Source organism: Nyctereutes procyonoides, unplaced genomic scaffold, assembly GCF_905146905.1.
Source record: "Nyctereutes procyonoides isolate TBG_1078 unplaced genomic scaffold, NYPRO_anot_genome, whole genome shotgun sequence".
Classification (NCBI taxonomy): domain Eukaryota; kingdom Metazoa; phylum Chordata; class Mammalia; order Carnivora; family Canidae; genus Nyctereutes; species Nyctereutes procyonoides.
Genome location: NW_026575042.1, coordinates 28,844,383 through 28,862,855, shown reverse-complemented (window position 1 = coordinate 28,862,855; position 18,473 = coordinate 28,844,383). Strand labels below are relative to the sequence as shown.

The window sequence follows — 18,473 nt, the reverse complement described above, 5'->3', positions numbered from 1 at the left end:
ACATGGGGCTTGATCCTGAGACCCTGAAATCATGAACAGAGGCAAAGTCAGACACTTAAAGGACTGAGCCACCCAGGTGCCCCCTATTACAACAGTCTTGAGAAATCTTCCTTGCTTGTTTAATTCTGTCGGGTGTAATTTTTCATGGACTGAGTTACCTCTCAATGCCAGACTGACTGTCACTGGGTCCCACATTACAAACTGTCCAGATTTGGAACAGCCATGTCTTGGTAAACCTGAGACAGTCCCGGTGCAGACACCGGAGTGTCACCACCAGCAGCACCCATTCCACTGTCAAAGTGTCCTGGCCTGAACAATAATTTACATGATTTACCCAAACATAGTGTGAAAAGTAAGGGCTAAATTGTGCTGGAGGCCTTCAGTGACAAGAGGACCTGCAAGACTTTGAACATGGTGCTGCAGCAGTTCCAATGAACAAGAGAGCAGACTCATCAAATGAGAATACTCCTTTCTGGTCCTGACTCCCTAGGCACAGTTACACTAGATTTGTATCATTTTATGTCCAAAGTAAAATGTTTATCCATAAATGAAAAATGACAATTTTCATCACTTCGTTTCTTAAACATGTTCATATGTTGCCTTTATCACACCTCTCCTTCGAGGCCGACAGAGGGGTTTTATCACAGCACACTTACCAGGAAAGTGACATCCATAGGGAGGAGGGAGGGAGGGGGAGGGAGGGGGAGGGAGGGGGGAGGGAGTGAGGGAGTGAGGGGGCCCAGAGACAGGGAAACCACAAAGGCCACTGTGGAGCAGGCCTTAGGAAAAACAACTGAGAGTGGGGGATCAATACCTCATTCTCTGGTGAATTGCATTAAAAGACTGAAATGAGTTTGCAAAACAATAATCGAAGCTGACAGCTGCTCTTGACAGGTTAGGACAAATGAAAATTGAGCTGGGCTTTCACATGCTGTGGGGAGCTGGGCAGGACAGGCAGGAACCCCTCAAGCCTTTCACTTGGAAACACGGTGTTTCTTAATTGTCTCCTGTCCTGAAGCCAAAGGAGAAGATCCCTCATTAAGGTGAGGCTTGCCGGGTGGTTTTGAAAAATGGCCTTTTTAGCTACTTCCACCTGTCTGACAGTATCTGCAAGGAGCCCTTCTTATCCTGCAGAGCTTCCCCAAGTCTGGTGGAATGGGAGAGAACTGCAAACTCTGTCAGCAGGATCTCAAGCATGGGCCTTCTGGCATAGGCAAGGTAGGCAGTGGAGGGGGAAGGATTGGATCAGCTAATCTCCAAATTAGGAGATCTTCATCCTCCTGGGAAAGTCTGCCACCAAGGACTCTCAGCATGGGTTTGTTAATCCCATTTTACAGGTAGCAAGAGTTGAATGAGGAAAGAGCAAGGTCACTGAAGGGGAGCTGAGCCTCCTGACTTCGGTGTGGCTCGGTGCGCCTGAAGGATGAGGGCTATTGATTTTTTTTAATAATAAATTTATTTTTTATTGGTGTTCAATTTGCCAACATACAGAATAACACCCAGTGCTCATCCCGTCAAGTGCCCCCCTCAGTGCCCATTACCCATTCACTCCCACCCCCCCCCCCCCCCGCCCTCCTCCCCTTCCACCACCCCCTAGTTCATTTCCCAGAGTTAGGCTATTGATTTAAAAGAAAAGGAACAAAGGCCATCAGAAGGATGCTCTACTGAAAGCTTGTCACTCAAAACATGGTCCTGCCTGCAGCATCACATCGCAGGAGAGCTGGTTAGGGGTACAGGATCTCAGATCCTAGCCCAGACCTGCTCAATCAGAATCTGCATTTACCAAGACCCCAAATGGGTCCAAAACCTTTGGGATGCAGCTAAAGTGGTTCTAAGAGGGAAGTTTATAGCAATGTAGGCCTACCTCAAGAAGCAAGAAAAATCTCAAATTAACAACCTAACCTTACACCTAGAGGAGCTAGAAAAAGAACAAACAAAACCCCCAAACAGTAAAAGGAAGGAATAATAAGATTAGAGAAGAAATAAATGATATGAAGCCAAAAACAAACAACAACAATAGAACAGATTAATGAAACCAGGAACTAGTTCTTTGAAAAGATCAACAAAACTGACTACAGGCCAATATCTCTGATGAACATAGATGCAAATATCCTCAACAAAATAATAGCAAACGGCATGCAACAAAACATTTAAAAAATCATTTGGCATAATCAAGTAGGATTTATTCCTAGGATGCAAGAGTGGTTCAATAGTTGCAAATCAATCAGCGTGATATATTGCATCAATAAGAGAAAGGATAAAAATTATATGATCATTTCAATAGAGGCAGAAAAAATATCTGACAAAGTACAACAATGATTCATGATAAAAACTCTCAACAAAGTAGGGTTAGAGCGAACATATCTCAACATGATAAATGCCAGGTATGAAAAACCCACAGCTAACATTACAGTCAATGGTGAAAAACTGAGAGCTTTTCCCCGAAGGTCAGGAACAAGACAAGGATATCCACTCTCACCACTTTCATTCAACATAATACTGGAAGTTCTAGCCACAGCAATCAGACAACAAAAAGAAATAAAAAGCTTCTAAATTGGTAAGGAAGTGGGATCCCTGGGTGGCGCAGCGATTTGGCACCTGCCTTTGGCCCAGGGTGCGATCCTGGAGACCCAGGATCGAATCTCATGTCAGGCTTCCGGTGCATGGAGCCTGCTTCTCCCTCTGCCTGTGTCTCTGCCTCTCTCTCTCTCCCTGTGACTATCATGAACAAAAAAAAAAAAAAAAAAAAAAAAAAATTTAAAATATTTAAAAAAAATAAATAAATTGGTAAGGAAGTAAAACTTTCACTATTTGCAGAAGGTATGGTAATATATATAGAAAACCCTAAAGACTCCACCAAAAAAATCATAGAACTAATAAATGAATTCAGTAAAGTCACAGGATATAAAATCAATATATAGAAATCAGTTGCATTTCTATACACTAATAATGAAACAGCAGAAAGAGAAATTAAGGAAACAATCCCATTTACAGTTGCACCAGAATAATAAGATACCTATGAATAAACCTAACCAAAGAAGTGAAACAGCTGTACTCTGAAAACTATAAACCCATGCTCATGGGTTAGAAGAACAAATACTGTTAAAATTTCCATACTATCCAAAGCTATCTACAGATTTAGTGCAATCTCTATCAAAATACCAACAGTGTTTTTCACAGAACTAGAATAGACAATCCTAAAATTTGTATGGAACCACAAAAGGCCCCTAATAGCCAAAGCAATCTTGAGAAAGAAAAACAAAGCTGGGGGTATTACAATTCTAGACTTCAAGTTCTGTTACAAAGCTGTGGAAATTAGAAAAGTATGGTACTGACACAAACACAAAGATCAATAGAATAAAATAGAAAGCCCAGAAATAAAGCCACAATTAAATGGTCAATTAATCTTCAATAAAGAGGGAAGAATGTGCAATGGAGAAAAGACAGGCTTTTCAACAAATGGTGTTGGGAAAACTGGACAGCTACATGCAAAAGAACGAAGCTAGACCACTTTCTTACACCGCACACAAAAATAAACTCAAAATGGATCAAGGATCTAAATGTGAGACCTACAACCATAAAAATCCTGGAAGAGAGCACAAGCAGTAATTTTTCTGACATTGGCCAAAGCAACACTTATTCTAGGTATGTCTCCTGAGGCAAGGGGGAAAAAAGCAAAAACAAACTATTAGGACTACATCAAAATAAGAAATGTCTGCCCAGTGAAGGAACCAATTGACAAAACTAAAAGGCAACCTATGAAATGGGAGAAGATATTTGCAAATGACATATCCACTAAAGGGTTAGTGTCCAAAATACAGTATATGTGCTGTCGAAGTGAGCACTAGTGTCCAAAATATAGAAAGAACTTATACAACTCAACACCAAAAAAACCCCCCAATTAATCCAATAAAAAATGGGCAGAAGACATGAACAGACATTTCTGCAAAGAAGACACAGATGGCCAACAGATACATGAAAAGTTGCTCAATGTCACTCATCATCAGGGAAATGGAAATCAAAACTACCATAAGATAGTATGTCAGAAAGGCTACAGTCAAAACACAAGAGGGGTGCTGGGTGGCTCAGTCAGTTAAGCATCTTACTCTTGATTTCAGCTCAGGTCATGATCTGAGGACTGTGGGATCCCAGCCCCACAGCAGACTCCACACTGAGTGTGTAGCCTGCTTAAGATTCTCTCTCTCTCTCTCTCTCTCCCTCGTACCTCCCAACCCCTGCTTGAACATGTAAGTTATCTCTCTCTAAAACACACACACACACACACACACACACACACACACACACACACAAAACAACAGGTGTTGGCAAGGATGTGGACGAAGGGAAACCTCTTATACTGTTGGTGGAAATGCAAACTGGTGCAGCCACTCTGGAAAACAGTATGGAGGTTCCTCAAAAAATTAAAAATAGAATTACCCTATGATCCAGTAATTGCACTACTGGGTATTTACCCAAAAAATACAAAAACACTAATTTGAAGGGATACATGCACCCCTATATTTATTGCAGCATTATTTACAATAGCCAAATTATGGAAGCAGCCCAAGTGTCCATCAACTGATGAATGGAGAAAGATGTGTGTGCGCGCGCACAAAAGTGTAAAATTCAGCCATAAAAGAATCAAATCTTGCCATCTATAACAACATGGATGGATCTAGAGAGTATAATGCTAAGCAAAATAAGCCAGTTAGAGAAAGACAAATACCATACATGGAATTTAAGAAACAAAAACAAAGAGCAAAGGAAAAAGGAGAAGGAGAAACAAACCAAGAAACAAACTTTAAAAAAAAAAAGTTTTATTTAAGTAATCTCTACATCCAATGTAGGTCTCAAACTCATTGACTCTGAAATTAAGAGTCTCATGCTCTTCTGACTGAGCCAGGCACCCCAAGAAATAGACTCTTAATGACAGAGACAAACTGATGGTTATCAGAGGGGAGGTGGGTGGGAGGATGGGTGATTAGTTGATGGAGACTAAAGAGTACATTTATCGTGTGATGAAAAAAAAAAAGAAAAGAAAGAAAGATCAGAGTTCTTTCATATGTTCATTCACACTAGCCAAAGTCAAGAATTTCTAAGGACCAGTTTATTTTATTTTATTATTTTTTAAAATTTATTTATGATAGTCACACACAGAGAGAGAGAGAGAGAGAGGCAGAGACACAGCAGAGGGAGAAGCAGGCTCCATGCACCGGAGCCCGACATGGGACTCGATCCCAGGACTCCAGGATAGCGCCCTGGGCCAAAGGCAGGCGCCAAACCGCTGCGCCACCCAGGGATCTACTAAGGACCAGTTTAGAAACTTAATAAAGAGCAACAGTTCCTGAACCAAAAAACAAACAACAAAAACCCCAAAACAAAGAAAAAACAAACAACAACAAAAACAAGACCCCAAGTGATTTGATTCGTATGCACTTCAGAGTTGGAGAAACACTGGCTGGAGCTCTGGATCACACTTTGAATAGCAAGACTCCAAAAAGCATTTAGAGCTATGAATTTGTTTTTGGCAGAGAATTGTGATGCTTTTATGCAGTCAGGCCAGCTTCCCAAGCTCTGAGGCACCATTTCGCATACCAGCACCCTCTACAGAATTACTAAATTTACTTTTTTTACAATATGAGTTTAAATCTGATAAGAGTAATAGAAAAGGGACCTCCATCAATTTCAGGCTGAAGCATTTTCTCTTTCTCTCTCTCCCCTCTGCTCTTTCCTTCTCCTTGGATATCTGGTGCATGGATTTGCACTGGTGATAAGCTTGGATTTATGACACGTTCTCAGCATCATGTTTAAGAGGACACCAGCCTTACTCAGGTTGGAGACCACAAATTACAGTTTGTTTGGTGATTTTCTGGGTTTGCTTGCCCATGGTTGTATCTAACTCCTGATGCTGCATCAGCTACATGTCTCTTTTTAAGTAAGAAGGAAATTTTTTTTTCCCCTTCGTTTCAGGAAATACTGTATTTTAATTTTATCTTACTGGTGATCTGACTGAGAAGTGACAACCAAGCATAAATCCATGTTAATAATTATCCTGTTCCTGGTTTCTGGCCCACAAATTGCGGAAATCACTTTGTGTGAAATAAAGTTTCAGTTAGGTCTTGGGATCCACTTGGGAAGAAATAGGAAGAATGAAATTGCAAGTTTCAGTTGAACCGTAGGACACTGCCACTCTCACAGGTTAAATAACAGTGAGATCCTTGCAATTTCATTTAATCAATCTAATTAGAAAATGTTTCAATTTAGAATTTCTTGCCCTGAGGAATATTAAGAGAGTGGCCGATACTATTTGTGGAAGCTGGATTGTTCCATTTCCTTGGAGATTTTTTTTTTTTTTTTTTTTTTTTTTGGAGGTTGGGACAAATGGTCTGAAGGCTAGATCATCATTTCTCTATTCTAAGCAGCTGGAAAGAAATGGGATGGTAAAAGGGTCTGGTTATGGATCTAGGATTAAAGTATGTATTCTTGAAGGAGGCTTATTATCTTCCAAATCTGTGAAATATATAAATGGTGCCAGACATTGACACCACAACCTAAGTTGAGGTGCTTATCTACTTCCTTGTTATGATGCAATTACTACTTGAACTCTGATCAGAACAAGAAGAGGATTTCCCCTATCACTAACTAACACCACTCTTTAGTTGGGATGTGGGAGAGGAAGAGTCAAAGGGAAGTATAAGAATCTAGTCCCTCTCTTGGTTAATTATAACAATTATACTGTGGGCATGCTGTGTTCCATGGTACTCCAAGCATATTCTGTGATAGCCTGAATCACATCAGAGTGTAATTAAGTGTTTAAGTGTGCTGGCCCCGGATCACGCTTTAAGTAGTAAAGTAGGAATCATGTATTATTTGTAATGGTGTGTGTAGAGCTTTTAAGATAACTTGGCATAGAGTAGGCATTGATATACTTGGGAAGAAATAGGAAGAATTTAACTAAGTTTTAGCTGAACCAATTTTATCTCAAACTTTAAAATTTGTTGAATAAATGGTGACTTTAAATAACCAACCATGTTACCAAAAATTGAAGATATTGCACTAAAAATCTTTGTGGATCGGGGCACCTGGGTGGCTTAGTCGCTTAAGCGTCCCTCAATTTTGACTCGGAGTCATCAGATAGAGCCCTGCGTCCAGCTTTTTACTCAGTGGGGAGTTTGTTGGAGATTTTCTCTCTCCCTCCTGCCCCCTTGCTTTCTCTCTCTCACAAATAAATAAATCTTAAAAATAAATAAATAAATAAACAAATAAATAAATAAATATCTTTGTGATCATAAAAACTGATTTGGCAATAAATATCAAGGGTCACATTTTATGAACCAGTAATTATAATAATAGGTCATGTTATGAACCAGTTATTACAAAACATTTATTTTAGGAAACATAAATGTTTGAAATGTTTGAACATAATTAGGTAAAAAAATATTTACTTAAGTCAATAATATATGAGTTGAAAAAAAACTGAAAATAACCTAAAAACCCAAAACTAAGACATATTATAGAGATGTTAATGATATTTTTAAGAATATTTAATAACCTTGGAAAATGCTCAAGAAAGGTGAAGGAGAAAACACATGACACCAATATCCTGTCCTTTTTTTTTTCCTGTCCTTTTTTAAACCTAGCACTACCTCAAAAAATGTCCCAAGTTATTCAAAATTCTGCTAAAATAATATTTATAATGGCTGTAGAATATTCTATTGGATGTATACAGAGTAAATTGTTAACAGTTTTATGAACACACACACACCAAAAAATAACATGCAGATGGGATCATATCATCCCTATTGTTCTGCACCTCTTCTCAGTTAATAATATAATCTGGAGAGCTCATCACATAAGCACACACAGATCTTCCTTAATTCTTTTTATCATCAATGCCAGGTTAGTCCACTGCAGAGATATATGTTGATTTTTTTAAATAGTTTTTATTGATACCTTTAGGCTATTTATAGCTTTAGGCTATTTTAATAGCTTTTTGCTATTAAAACAACCCTGCATGTACATTTTTGTGCATTTATACAAGTTTCTGTAGGATAAATTCAGAAACTACTAGATCAAAGGGAATGTCCATTTACAGCATTTGAATAGACATTGCCAAATCACCCTCCAAATTATTGCACCAACATTCACTTCAACAGTGCATGGAAGTAACTGCTTCATTTGAAATGAGAAACAGTGAATAGGACGCCATTGACCCTTGAACAACACAGGTTTGGTTGGGATTGTATGGGTCCACTTATATGCAGATATTTCATAGCACAGTACTGCAAGTGTATTTTCTCTTCCTTATGATTTTCTTAATAACATTTTCTTTTCTCTAGCTTACTTTTTCCTAAGAATACGGTATATAACACTTATGTAATGCTATATGTAGCGTATATACACAATATGTGTTAATCAACTATTGATGTAATTGATAAGGTTTCCCGTGAAGAGTAGGCTATTAGTAGTTAACTTCTGGGGAGGCAACGGTTATATGCAGCTTTTCCACTGCATGGTGGGTTGGCACCCTGAACCCCTGCATTGTTCAAAGGTCAACTGTATTTGTGTGTATGCGTATGTATTGAAATAGAGCTCATGAACTCCGACACTACTATGGTACAGTTTTAAATGAGGTCCCCTTCCCTGCTCTATATCCCTTCCTACTTTTTCTTCCTTTCCACCTTCCTTTTTTTCATTTTTTCTTCTTTCCTCCCTCCCTCCCTCCCTTCCTTCTGTCCTTCCATCTTTATTATTCTATCTAATGGGAAAAGAGACAGAGGGAAAACCAGAGGGAAGGCCAGTGAAGAATTTATGTGCCATTTAGAGAACTGGAAAAAAAAGCAGGAAATGGGTTCTTGCTCGAAGCAGAGCACTTATTTCAGCAGCATATGGGCAAGATTGGAATGATACAGGCATTAGCATGGCTTATGTGTAAGAACGACACACAAATTTGTGAAGCCCTTTATATTTTTATGATAACTGTGAGAGGTGATATGTGTCAACTAAGCCTATTGTGGCAATCATTTCACAACACATACATATATCAAATCATCACGTGGGACCCCTTAAACTTACATAATGTTGTGTTGAATATACCTCAATAAGGATGGAAAAAACTTGGAAGCAGAATGTTGTGGGGAATATGTGGAAATCTGTGGTGTGGGGCAAGTCAGACACACTGGAGAGGGCAGTTTGGATGTGTACTTCTAATCTTCCTGGGCACAGGATTCACCTGAGGGGCTTGTGTAAAAATACAGATTCTGATTCAGTAAGTCTGGCCAGGGCCTGGGAATTTCCATTTCCAGTGGGCTTCCAGGCAGCGCTGTCGTCTGGGACGACACTGTAAGGAACAGAACTCAAGTCGACAAAGCCTACTTCCCGAAACAACAGGCCAGAGCATTAGTAACACTGGCAAGGGCTGTGAGCACTACTCCTGAGAGCCAAGAATGCCTCTTGCAAATGTTACATACCAGGTGATAAAAGTCATGGGCTGGCTTGCTCCACGACTACTGCTTCACCCACCCAAGTCAGCCTGGCTCACACTCACACCAGGAAGAAACAAATGCTGCATTCACACCTATGTGGATTTTTTTGCAGGAACTCTTGCAGGAACCCTGATCTTGAGATCAGATCATATCTTATTTGCTTCATCCCTCAAGCAATGCCCCACAGAGTCCCCCCACATTTCCTTCATTTACAGAGTGCCTGGGGCTGCGGGCCATGTCCCAGGTCTAAGTGGCAAGTGCCCACCTTAAATCCAGTCCTGAGGGCACCCACTAGCTGCAGCTGGTGGCATGAGCCCCCCCCCCCCACCTCACTACTTTCCCTGCTGGCTGACAGCATAATGGAACTATTGCCCAAAGGCCCAGCACTAAAGCAGTTTCAGTCGGGACTTGACGGCATCACCACTGCCTGTGGAATTAAACCACTTTAAAGCTCCTCTACAACTTGTCCATGTTCCACAGAAATGTTTTCTGAAATGTTACATTCTGGCAAAGCTAGGATTATTGATGTATGTTTGGGAATCGGGACATTTTTATATTCAATTCTTCCTGTGGGATGATTTCTTTGCCATCGGTCCTTGTAAATCAAGGGAAGTACAAATGCTAGCTTTAAAAATTCACAAGCTGAGGTTGACAGGAACATTTTTCACCTCTCTGATCCAAGCCAGACAGTGGCTGATGCTGGCCCACCTAGATTTCCCTTCTTTTAGTCTCTGCCTAAGGACAGTGAGAAGGGAAGTTACCAGTAAACACACACACACACACACACACACACACACACACACACAAGCAAGAGCTCAGGCTTGGAGCCTTAGGGAAAGTAGTAAATGAATGGTCTCCTTTTCAAAAAAAAAACCAAAGGACAAGAAGCAGTGCAGGTCTTAAGAACTTTGTCACCCAATGAGGCTGTTGTTTGCATTTAGGTTGGATGTGAGTAAAAGGGTGTGTTTCTCTAAATCCTGGAGGGACACACCAGGTTAGCGTTATGAGTGATAGTTACAATTAAAGAAACATGAGAAAAATCTCTAATATGCTTGTATTCACTTTAAATTTTGCTCTAATAAGTGGTCATTAAAAATATGATTAGCAATTAGGTTGTTTTTATGCTTGAATCATGCTTTCATTTGCATTAAAAGTTTTATTTGAATAGAAAAATCGGAGACGCATGTCTCTTCTCTTTTTCAAGAAATCAGGCTGTTGAAACTGTGTGTTTATAATAACCACAAAACTACTGTCTACCTGGTGTATGAAAGAAAACCAACAGCTTTCTGAGAGTTACCTTTACATAAATACGCATAGACAGCCCTACAAATCTTTGTTTTTGTGTTAATGACTTAAAAGAATATGAACATGGGAGCTGAGAGAGCCTGTCCTAGAACCTCTCAATGTCAAGGCTCTTTCCCACCAAAGAAGTTGAAGGAATTGCTCAGGCTTCAAGGACAAGCAAAAGCACAGGAACAAGGTCTGTTTCACAAATGCCTATGATGTGCGATGGCCTGGCAGGTGGTGCCAGATTATTGCCTCTGCTCCAAACCTCTTCTGATCTCGGTCTTGTGACGCTGGACCCAAGACCCTGTGGGCAATTTTGTCTTGCCCACTGCTCCCTATTGACCTTTAGTAATAAGGGGTGCTAGAGAGACTCGGGGAAAGCCAGAGGAGAAAAGAGGGATTGGGTCTCCAGTCCCAGAGGATGCCTTAGTGACGGCACATCTCTGACCAGCAGCATCTGACTCCGTGTATGGTTTCTCCCACCCTTGCACATCCGCCTCATGGCTTCCCTTCACAGACACCAGCACCAGTGGCCGTCACCTTCTTCAAATTCCAGGTACCACCCCCCCCATAGAACCCCTTCTCAAGCTCAGAACAGGAGCAGAGCCCTGCAATGGTGCCTTCTCGGGGGTCTGCATCACCGGCCCTTCCTCGGAGCCTCTGGGTTTTCATGGTCCCAGCCTCTTCCTTTTATTTTATTCTCCTGGCCTGTAGTGATAGCTGCTCCTTGCAGTTGCTGCTCCATGATATGCCAGTGTCTTCTTTTTAGTTCCCCTAACACTTGGACAACAACTCTATATTAAATTCTCTCCATTAAAATAACTGGAGTGTTTTTTCCCCCTTAATAGGGCTCTGACTGCTAGACATGCTGAGAAAGGCTGGGCAGGATTCCTTTCCAAGACATAGCATTCTCTAAGCATAGAAGATTTCCCTATAAGATTTGTTATACAATTTGACATTAAATCAGGTACGGGTATGTGAGAAAGCAAAAAAGAGATTTCTGGAGATGACTCTGGAGATTCACAACCAGAATTCCAGGTATGAATTAGACGAAGAGACTTCTATATCATTATAAGAATAAATGCCAGTATTGTTGGGTTGGCAGCTGACACTTATTTCTCTGTATAGCAGACTAAAAAGTAAATGTAGCTTGATTTGAAAACCTTTTAAATAAGAGTGGGAAAACTGCCATTTCATTTATTTTTAGTAAAAGTATGATGTTGAAATGCTACTTGATTCAGATGTCCACTCAGGGGGCAGAGCTATAACCAGAACTTTGCACGACTGGCACTGTAGGAAAAAAGCAACTGAGTGTTGTAGAAGTCCTGGTCATGCATGTTCCTAAGATCCCTTTGTCTGTGTTGGCTTAAAACAGCAAGATTGCATATGGCAACAGTGACGGGAAACATTTCAGATTTGTTGCTTTGTCTATAACACAGTGAGGACTGTACATACTCCTTATGTCCTGTCTCTTGTCTGCAGATGATAAAACTAATCTCAAAGACATAAGGCAACTAGCTCAAGGTCATATAATTGTTTAGTGGCAAAAAGTTGGAGTTTACCCTGACTCCAGAAACCAAGCTCCTAATGTCTCAGGGCAATTACACATCCTCAACCAACTCTTCCTCCAGTTTGGCTTTAGGTACCTTCTTTGGGGTCATTACAATTCTATGGACAAAACTCATAAGTTCTTGGGTGACTATAGTCTGGTTACTTTCTGAGCTTTACCTACCTACCTGTATTTATGACAGTTTCTAATATTTTCCTGATAAATTAATCAGTTTTAAAAATAAAAAATAGGTTTAAAATATCTCTAGTCTTTGTGCATATTATACTCAATTAGCCAGTAGCTCTCTAAAGTAACAGTCAAAAAAAAAAAGTCAAAAAAAAGTCAAAAAAAAAAAATAAAGCAGCAGTCAGTGATTTATAACATTTGCTAAATCTTCACTTTCTCTAGGATGTTTATCAATAGACCTTACTGCTTTGCAGACACCAAATGTTTGCAAGAACTATACTCTTCAATGATATCCTTTTCGATGCTGGTCTAGAATGTCCCTTCCAAGTGACAAATCTGCTGCCTTAGCATGTTGATAAATACTTCTGCTCTTGCATAATCACCCATTTTCCTAAACATTAATCACTCATCAATATTCAGTCAACACCATGGAGTACAACTGTGTGCTTCTGTATGCTTTACTGCATTTAACTCAAGGCTCATAATAAACAAGAGTAGGCAACTTTATCTTCCCCCTGCTCTGGAGCAGAAGGAGGCTCATAAAGTTTAGGCAATTTGCTCAGAACTACAGAGCTGGTTAAGTCACAGAAGTGATTTGGAAGTTCCAGGCTTCCAAATCCACAGGGTTGCTACAGTTCTGGGTACATGTAACAGAGGATGAGGGATCCCAGGGACCCCACTGATCCACAGTGGAGTCCACAAAAGGAAAGAAATAACAGGGCCGGTGGATGCCTCTTTCTCCACAGCCTGGCTGAGGAGGCCTGTGGTGCTCATGCTGGGGAGCTGGAAGCAGACGCCGGGCTGTGTATTTACAGGCACCCTATCAGGGGTACGGACAATAGCAGCTGGAAACCTCATTTTAGAGCAGAGTCTGGATGACACAAACTGCTTAAAATGCCTCCATATGTAGTTATGTGACTGTCTGTCCCTGTACTTGTCATTTTTCTGCACAGATACACACTGTACTTTCTTCTATTGATTTTCAGAAGCAGCCAAGAAACACATCCTGCTGAGCAGACACTCAAAAGGTATGAATGCCAGAGCCTCTGCCATTGCTTTGCACTTCCAAGTTTGATAGTATATTTGTCATTTAAAAAGGAAAATTAAATTAAAAACAAATAACAAACAATGCCGCCACCCCCCCCCGCCGTGAGATGAAAGAGATTGAAAAAATAAAACAAAATCTCTAGAAGGTAATAGCAAAATCATTTATCAGTGATGTCGTTTACAATATCTCTCATCTAGTCCTGAGAATTCACCTTGAAGGCCCACTGTCTCCTCTCAACTCCTTATGTCAAGCCTCACATGAAAATTCTGCATCTCACTGCAGCCCTACATGCTATCCAGAGAAAACAAACCCATGCATATCTGAAAACTGCCCTGAAAGCCATTTTCCATAAGCCACTCACAGTCAGCCAGGGGATTATGAGGGATTCCTGAGCAACCTTTTAGAGATCTGAGGATGCAGTAAGGAAGAAATCCATTTTTGTAATGCCCCCATGTTTCATTCATTCATCCACTCGTTCATCCATTGGTTATTTATTGAGCACCCTAATCTTTGTGTGAGAAATCGTCAATGAACCAAAGAATCCTGTCAAGTCATCTCAGTATCTTTTTCCTGTGGACAAAATGCAATAAGGAAATCATACAATCATATCTGCCTCTCAGATTTCAGTATTTTACCTTTGCATTTGTGACTATGAAGGGAGTTTTCTCTGTAGCATTCTTCTGGCTGTTGGGCAAAAGGCTCGTGTCCTAAGTTAATTTATTCACTATCTGTTCTTCTACTTAGGTAGATAATAGTGTTACAAAACCCAAAATCAGAAGGTATTTGTCTTGTAACCCAAATGTCCCAGTCTTTAAAGAATCTTGGTGTGTCATGGGGGGGGGGGGGATGGAAACATCATTTTCTGGAAGTTGTGTTTAATGAGAACATCTTCCTATGCTATTGCAGGCAGGGGGAGAGGAGGCCATTTTATAGTGACTCCTAGCAAGTGTCATGGCGTCCATGCCTCTGACAGGGGCAGATCCACTTTAGCCTGGATCTCAACGAGGAAATGGCTTTTTTTATGCCAATGACAACTTCTTCTTTTTAAATAAACTAAGTAAACTTCGATTTCAGGGCCCAACTTGTGTTACTTTGGTTTTTCCCAAAGACTCAAGTGGGAAAGGGTGTCTTCCAATGAGTTCCATGGCAAGTAGAATATTCATGCAAAGAACAAGAGTCCTGATATCAGAGAGAGCTACAGGCCAAGCAAACAGGGGGATTAGCCCCTACCATTTTATAGAATGCATTAGTGTGTGCATGAGTTACTAAAAAAGAGCCAACAATGATAGCACTTAAATTGAATTTTGAGAATCCTCAGCTGCAAGTATAAATAACTTCTGCAAATTATAAAAGGGTCCTGATACAAAGAGAGTAGATCATCCTAGTCCAGAATAGAGTGAGACAGGCAGAAGAATACCAGCAAAATGTGTAGCATATAAGAAGAAAAATCTAGACCAGACTTGGAAGAGTTACTGTAAAAGAGTAATCCCAATTCTTAGAGAAGGAGATGGAAGTTTATGTGCTCACTCTCTCTCATCCTCTGCACTCTCTCATTTAGCCATCAGAATTTGCTCTTATATTTTGTGTTCATAAATTGTTCACATGCCAGAGGATAACACTGATCACACAAACAAATCCTTGAGATGATTTTAAAGAGTTCTGAGTTAAGAAACACCTGCATGATTTATTATATTAAGATTTTCCTGGCTATTATGGATAAGATTCTACTGGCAGTATATGGGCAAAGCAACTGAGCAGAAACCTTGATCAGAGGTTGATAAGACTCCATGTTAAATTACTACTGGATGTTATTCTGTGTTCTGCTTTTCTCAGAACATCTATAACAGTGATTGTTCTTTAACACTCCTTGATTAGGAGCTGACCATAAAAATAGAAAGTCAAAACACTATTAGTTAATTAATGCATGGCAGTAGGGAAACATACTCATCAAATCAGCCAAGGGCATCCCTGTCATTTATTCCACAGAGATTTAAATGAAAATCTGCCTTCAGAGGCGCCTATGTGGCTCAGTCAGTTAAGCATCTGCCTCTGACTCAGGTCATGATCCCAGAGTCCTGGGATCAAGCCCCACATCACACGCCCCACATAGGGCTCCTTGCTCAGCAGGGAGCCTGGTTCTCCCTCTCCCCTCTGCCCATGCTCTCTCTTGCTGTCTTTCTCTCTCAAATAAACAAATAAAATCTTAAAAAAAAAAAAAAAATCTGGGCAGCCCCGGTGGCCCAGCAGTTAGCGCTGCCTTCAGCCCAGGGCCTGATCCTGAAGACCCAGGATTGAGTCCCACGTTGGGCTCCCGGTGCATGGAGCCTACTTCTCCCTCTGCCTGTGTCTCTGCCTCTCTCTCTGTGTGTGTTTCTCATGAATAAATAAATAAAATCTTTAAAAAAAAATCTGCCTTCAGTTTTGCTCTTATCCCTTCTTCAAGGGTCACATATATATTTTTTAATTTTTTTAAATTTAAACAATGAGAATCATACATTTAATTCTAATTAAAATCAACAGATTGTAAATTCTTTTTTTTTTTAATTTTTATTTTTTTATGATAGTCACACAGAGAGAGAGAGAGAGAGGCAGAGACACAGGCAGAGGGAGAAGCAGGCTCCATGCACTGGGAGCCTGACGTGGGATTCGATCCTGGGCCTCCAGGATCGCGCCCTGGGCCAAAGGCAGGCGCTAAACCGCTGCGCCACCCAGGGATCCCCAACAGATTGTAAATTCTTTTACCAACTTTTACCTTTAAATAGAGTTAGACCCCTAGGAAACTACATGGCTTAGGTAATCATCAAACAGCTTTTTATTTCATTGAAGAAACCACCTTTATAAAATCCATGTCTGCATTTCCTGCAGAAGGATGGTTGAGGATAGGAGTTTACGCAGTATGCCATGTATAAAACCCCATGTGAGGGCCCTGTCTTCCGTAAGGACCCACATTCACGTTCCTGATAATGAGAACTAGAAATTGTATCATATCTCCCTCTTTTGACTTGACTTTCTGGAAGCTCAGGGCCACACTATACACTGAGCCACAGCAACCAGGGTCACACATTGGCTTCCTCACTCTGTTTCTGATTTTCATTTTCCGTATATGTTATTCTCTCAGTCTTATTGTATGTTACATATGATGTCACAATGGATTAAATAAACTTCCCTCAGGTATTAGTGGTGAGCTGTGATCAGCAAAGCATGCTATTCTTATTCGTCAACTGGTAATTCGATTTTCAAATCCTTTTGACAAAGAGAGGATAAATTTTTAAGTAAAGTAGATTTGCAGTCTCACAAAGGCAAAACTGTCTTTTATTTCTCTCTTCATTATTCTTTGCAAACAACAGGGGCTCAGTCAATGCCACCTAAGGCAACAAGGGCTAACACTTGCTGATTGAGTGTTTGGCTCATATTTCTTGGAACCTGATATAACCTGGGAGGCTATTTTTGATCCTTAAATAGGTGCAGGATAAGAAGTAGATGAAGAAGGCCTTGATTTCTCCAGTGAGCACTTTTCTGCTCTTATAGAGGTAGGCAGACTTGTTGGAGTCTGGATGCATGATGACAAGGTGTGCTAAGGCTCCAGCATCATGTTCCTGGTGGCAGCAGGAGGAGGTAACCGTGGGCCTCACCAAGGAGCACACCTGCTCCCATTACCCCCCCGCCCCAGCTAGTTTCCATGGGCATAGGTGCACAGAAAATCCCTCCTTCACATGGTGTTGGAAACACTATGACTCTGGGATTCTTTCAGTTTTTCTAAGGTTTGCCCATTAATCTGTATCCGATTCTACCCAGAGTGCTTCTGGCTATTCCCTTGGCACACTCAGGGTACACAGGGGTGACATGGTTGCCTGTGGCCCTCAGAGCCAGAGGGGCTTAAGGAAGGGACAGTTGCAACTCCCTGACTCTGCCATCCTATCAAGAATCGAAAATAACATTTGCTTAGATTATTATTTTAGATATTTGCCAATATCTCATACCGTACTGTCAGAAGGAGCCTGCTTTCTTCCTAAGATCCTAAGACTTGGGAGCCCAGATGTGACAGCCTGTTCCGTGGCTGGGAATTGAAAGGGCCGGGATGCATGCTTTCTTTTTCTAATTTGAAAAATTGAAAACTATCAGAGTCAAAAGTCAACAAATACAGCAATAAACACGTGATTTCCTATTTAACCTGTGGTGTTTTGGGTTTCCAGCATCAAACAGATTGTAGGTATTTCAAAAAAATATAGGAACAGCTGTGTTAATTTATTATACTTTTATCCTAAGTGTGCTAATTGTTTCAAAATAATGTTCATTGCCCCAGCTGGGAAAAGTACAAATTTACTACAAGGGAAATCAAAGACATGTAACATATTTGATTTATGGCTCTACAAGGAAAAGAAATACATAAGCAAGGAAGAGTAAACAAGGGATTCTGGGTAAGCTTTGATACTTCTTACCTAAGTAGTACTTGAACTTGTGTTTCTACCTGGCCTCCACTCCCCAGACTTGGACCTCTGTTTTGTAGTTGGCAATAGCTAAAGGGCCACCTTTAGGACTGTTTGCTTGGAAGCAGGATTTCAATTTTATGTAGAGAAAAAAATGACAGAATAATCATTTCATAGCCAATTAGACATCAACTCTTAAAGTACGGGGGCCTCCCGAGGGGCCATTGGAAGATCCAGAAAGAGGTATGAAAAGAGAGGAGAACATTTATTGAGTAATAAGTGTTTGTACTTAGTAGTAAATAGGATGATATTTAGTACCTATGCCAATTATTTCTACATTTTGGAGGTGAAGAAACCAAGACTTGGAGAAGTAAAGGGGCTTATCTAAGACTGCAGAGTAAGAAAAGGAGCCACGTTGCAAATTCAGATTGACTAAAATCCTAAAATCCACCTCCACTCATTACAGCGGTTTACCTATGATGCCTCCTGTT

The 18,473-nt window shown here is 40.5% G+C and overlaps 1 protein-coding gene and 1 non-coding gene across 4 annotated transcripts in view; one reads left to right on the top strand and one right to left on the bottom strand.

Moving 5' to 3' along the window:
• NEK11 (NIMA related kinase 11) overlaps positions 1 to 18,473 on the bottom strand; it is a 236,405-nt gene that overhangs the window by 10,775 nt on the left and 207,157 nt on the right. The window lies entirely within an intron of this gene.
• On the top strand, positions 8,870 to 8,972 carry LOC129507445 (U6 spliceosomal RNA). Its single transcript, XR_008664012.1, has one exon. It is a non-coding gene; the product is annotated as a U6 spliceosomal RNA (small nuclear RNA).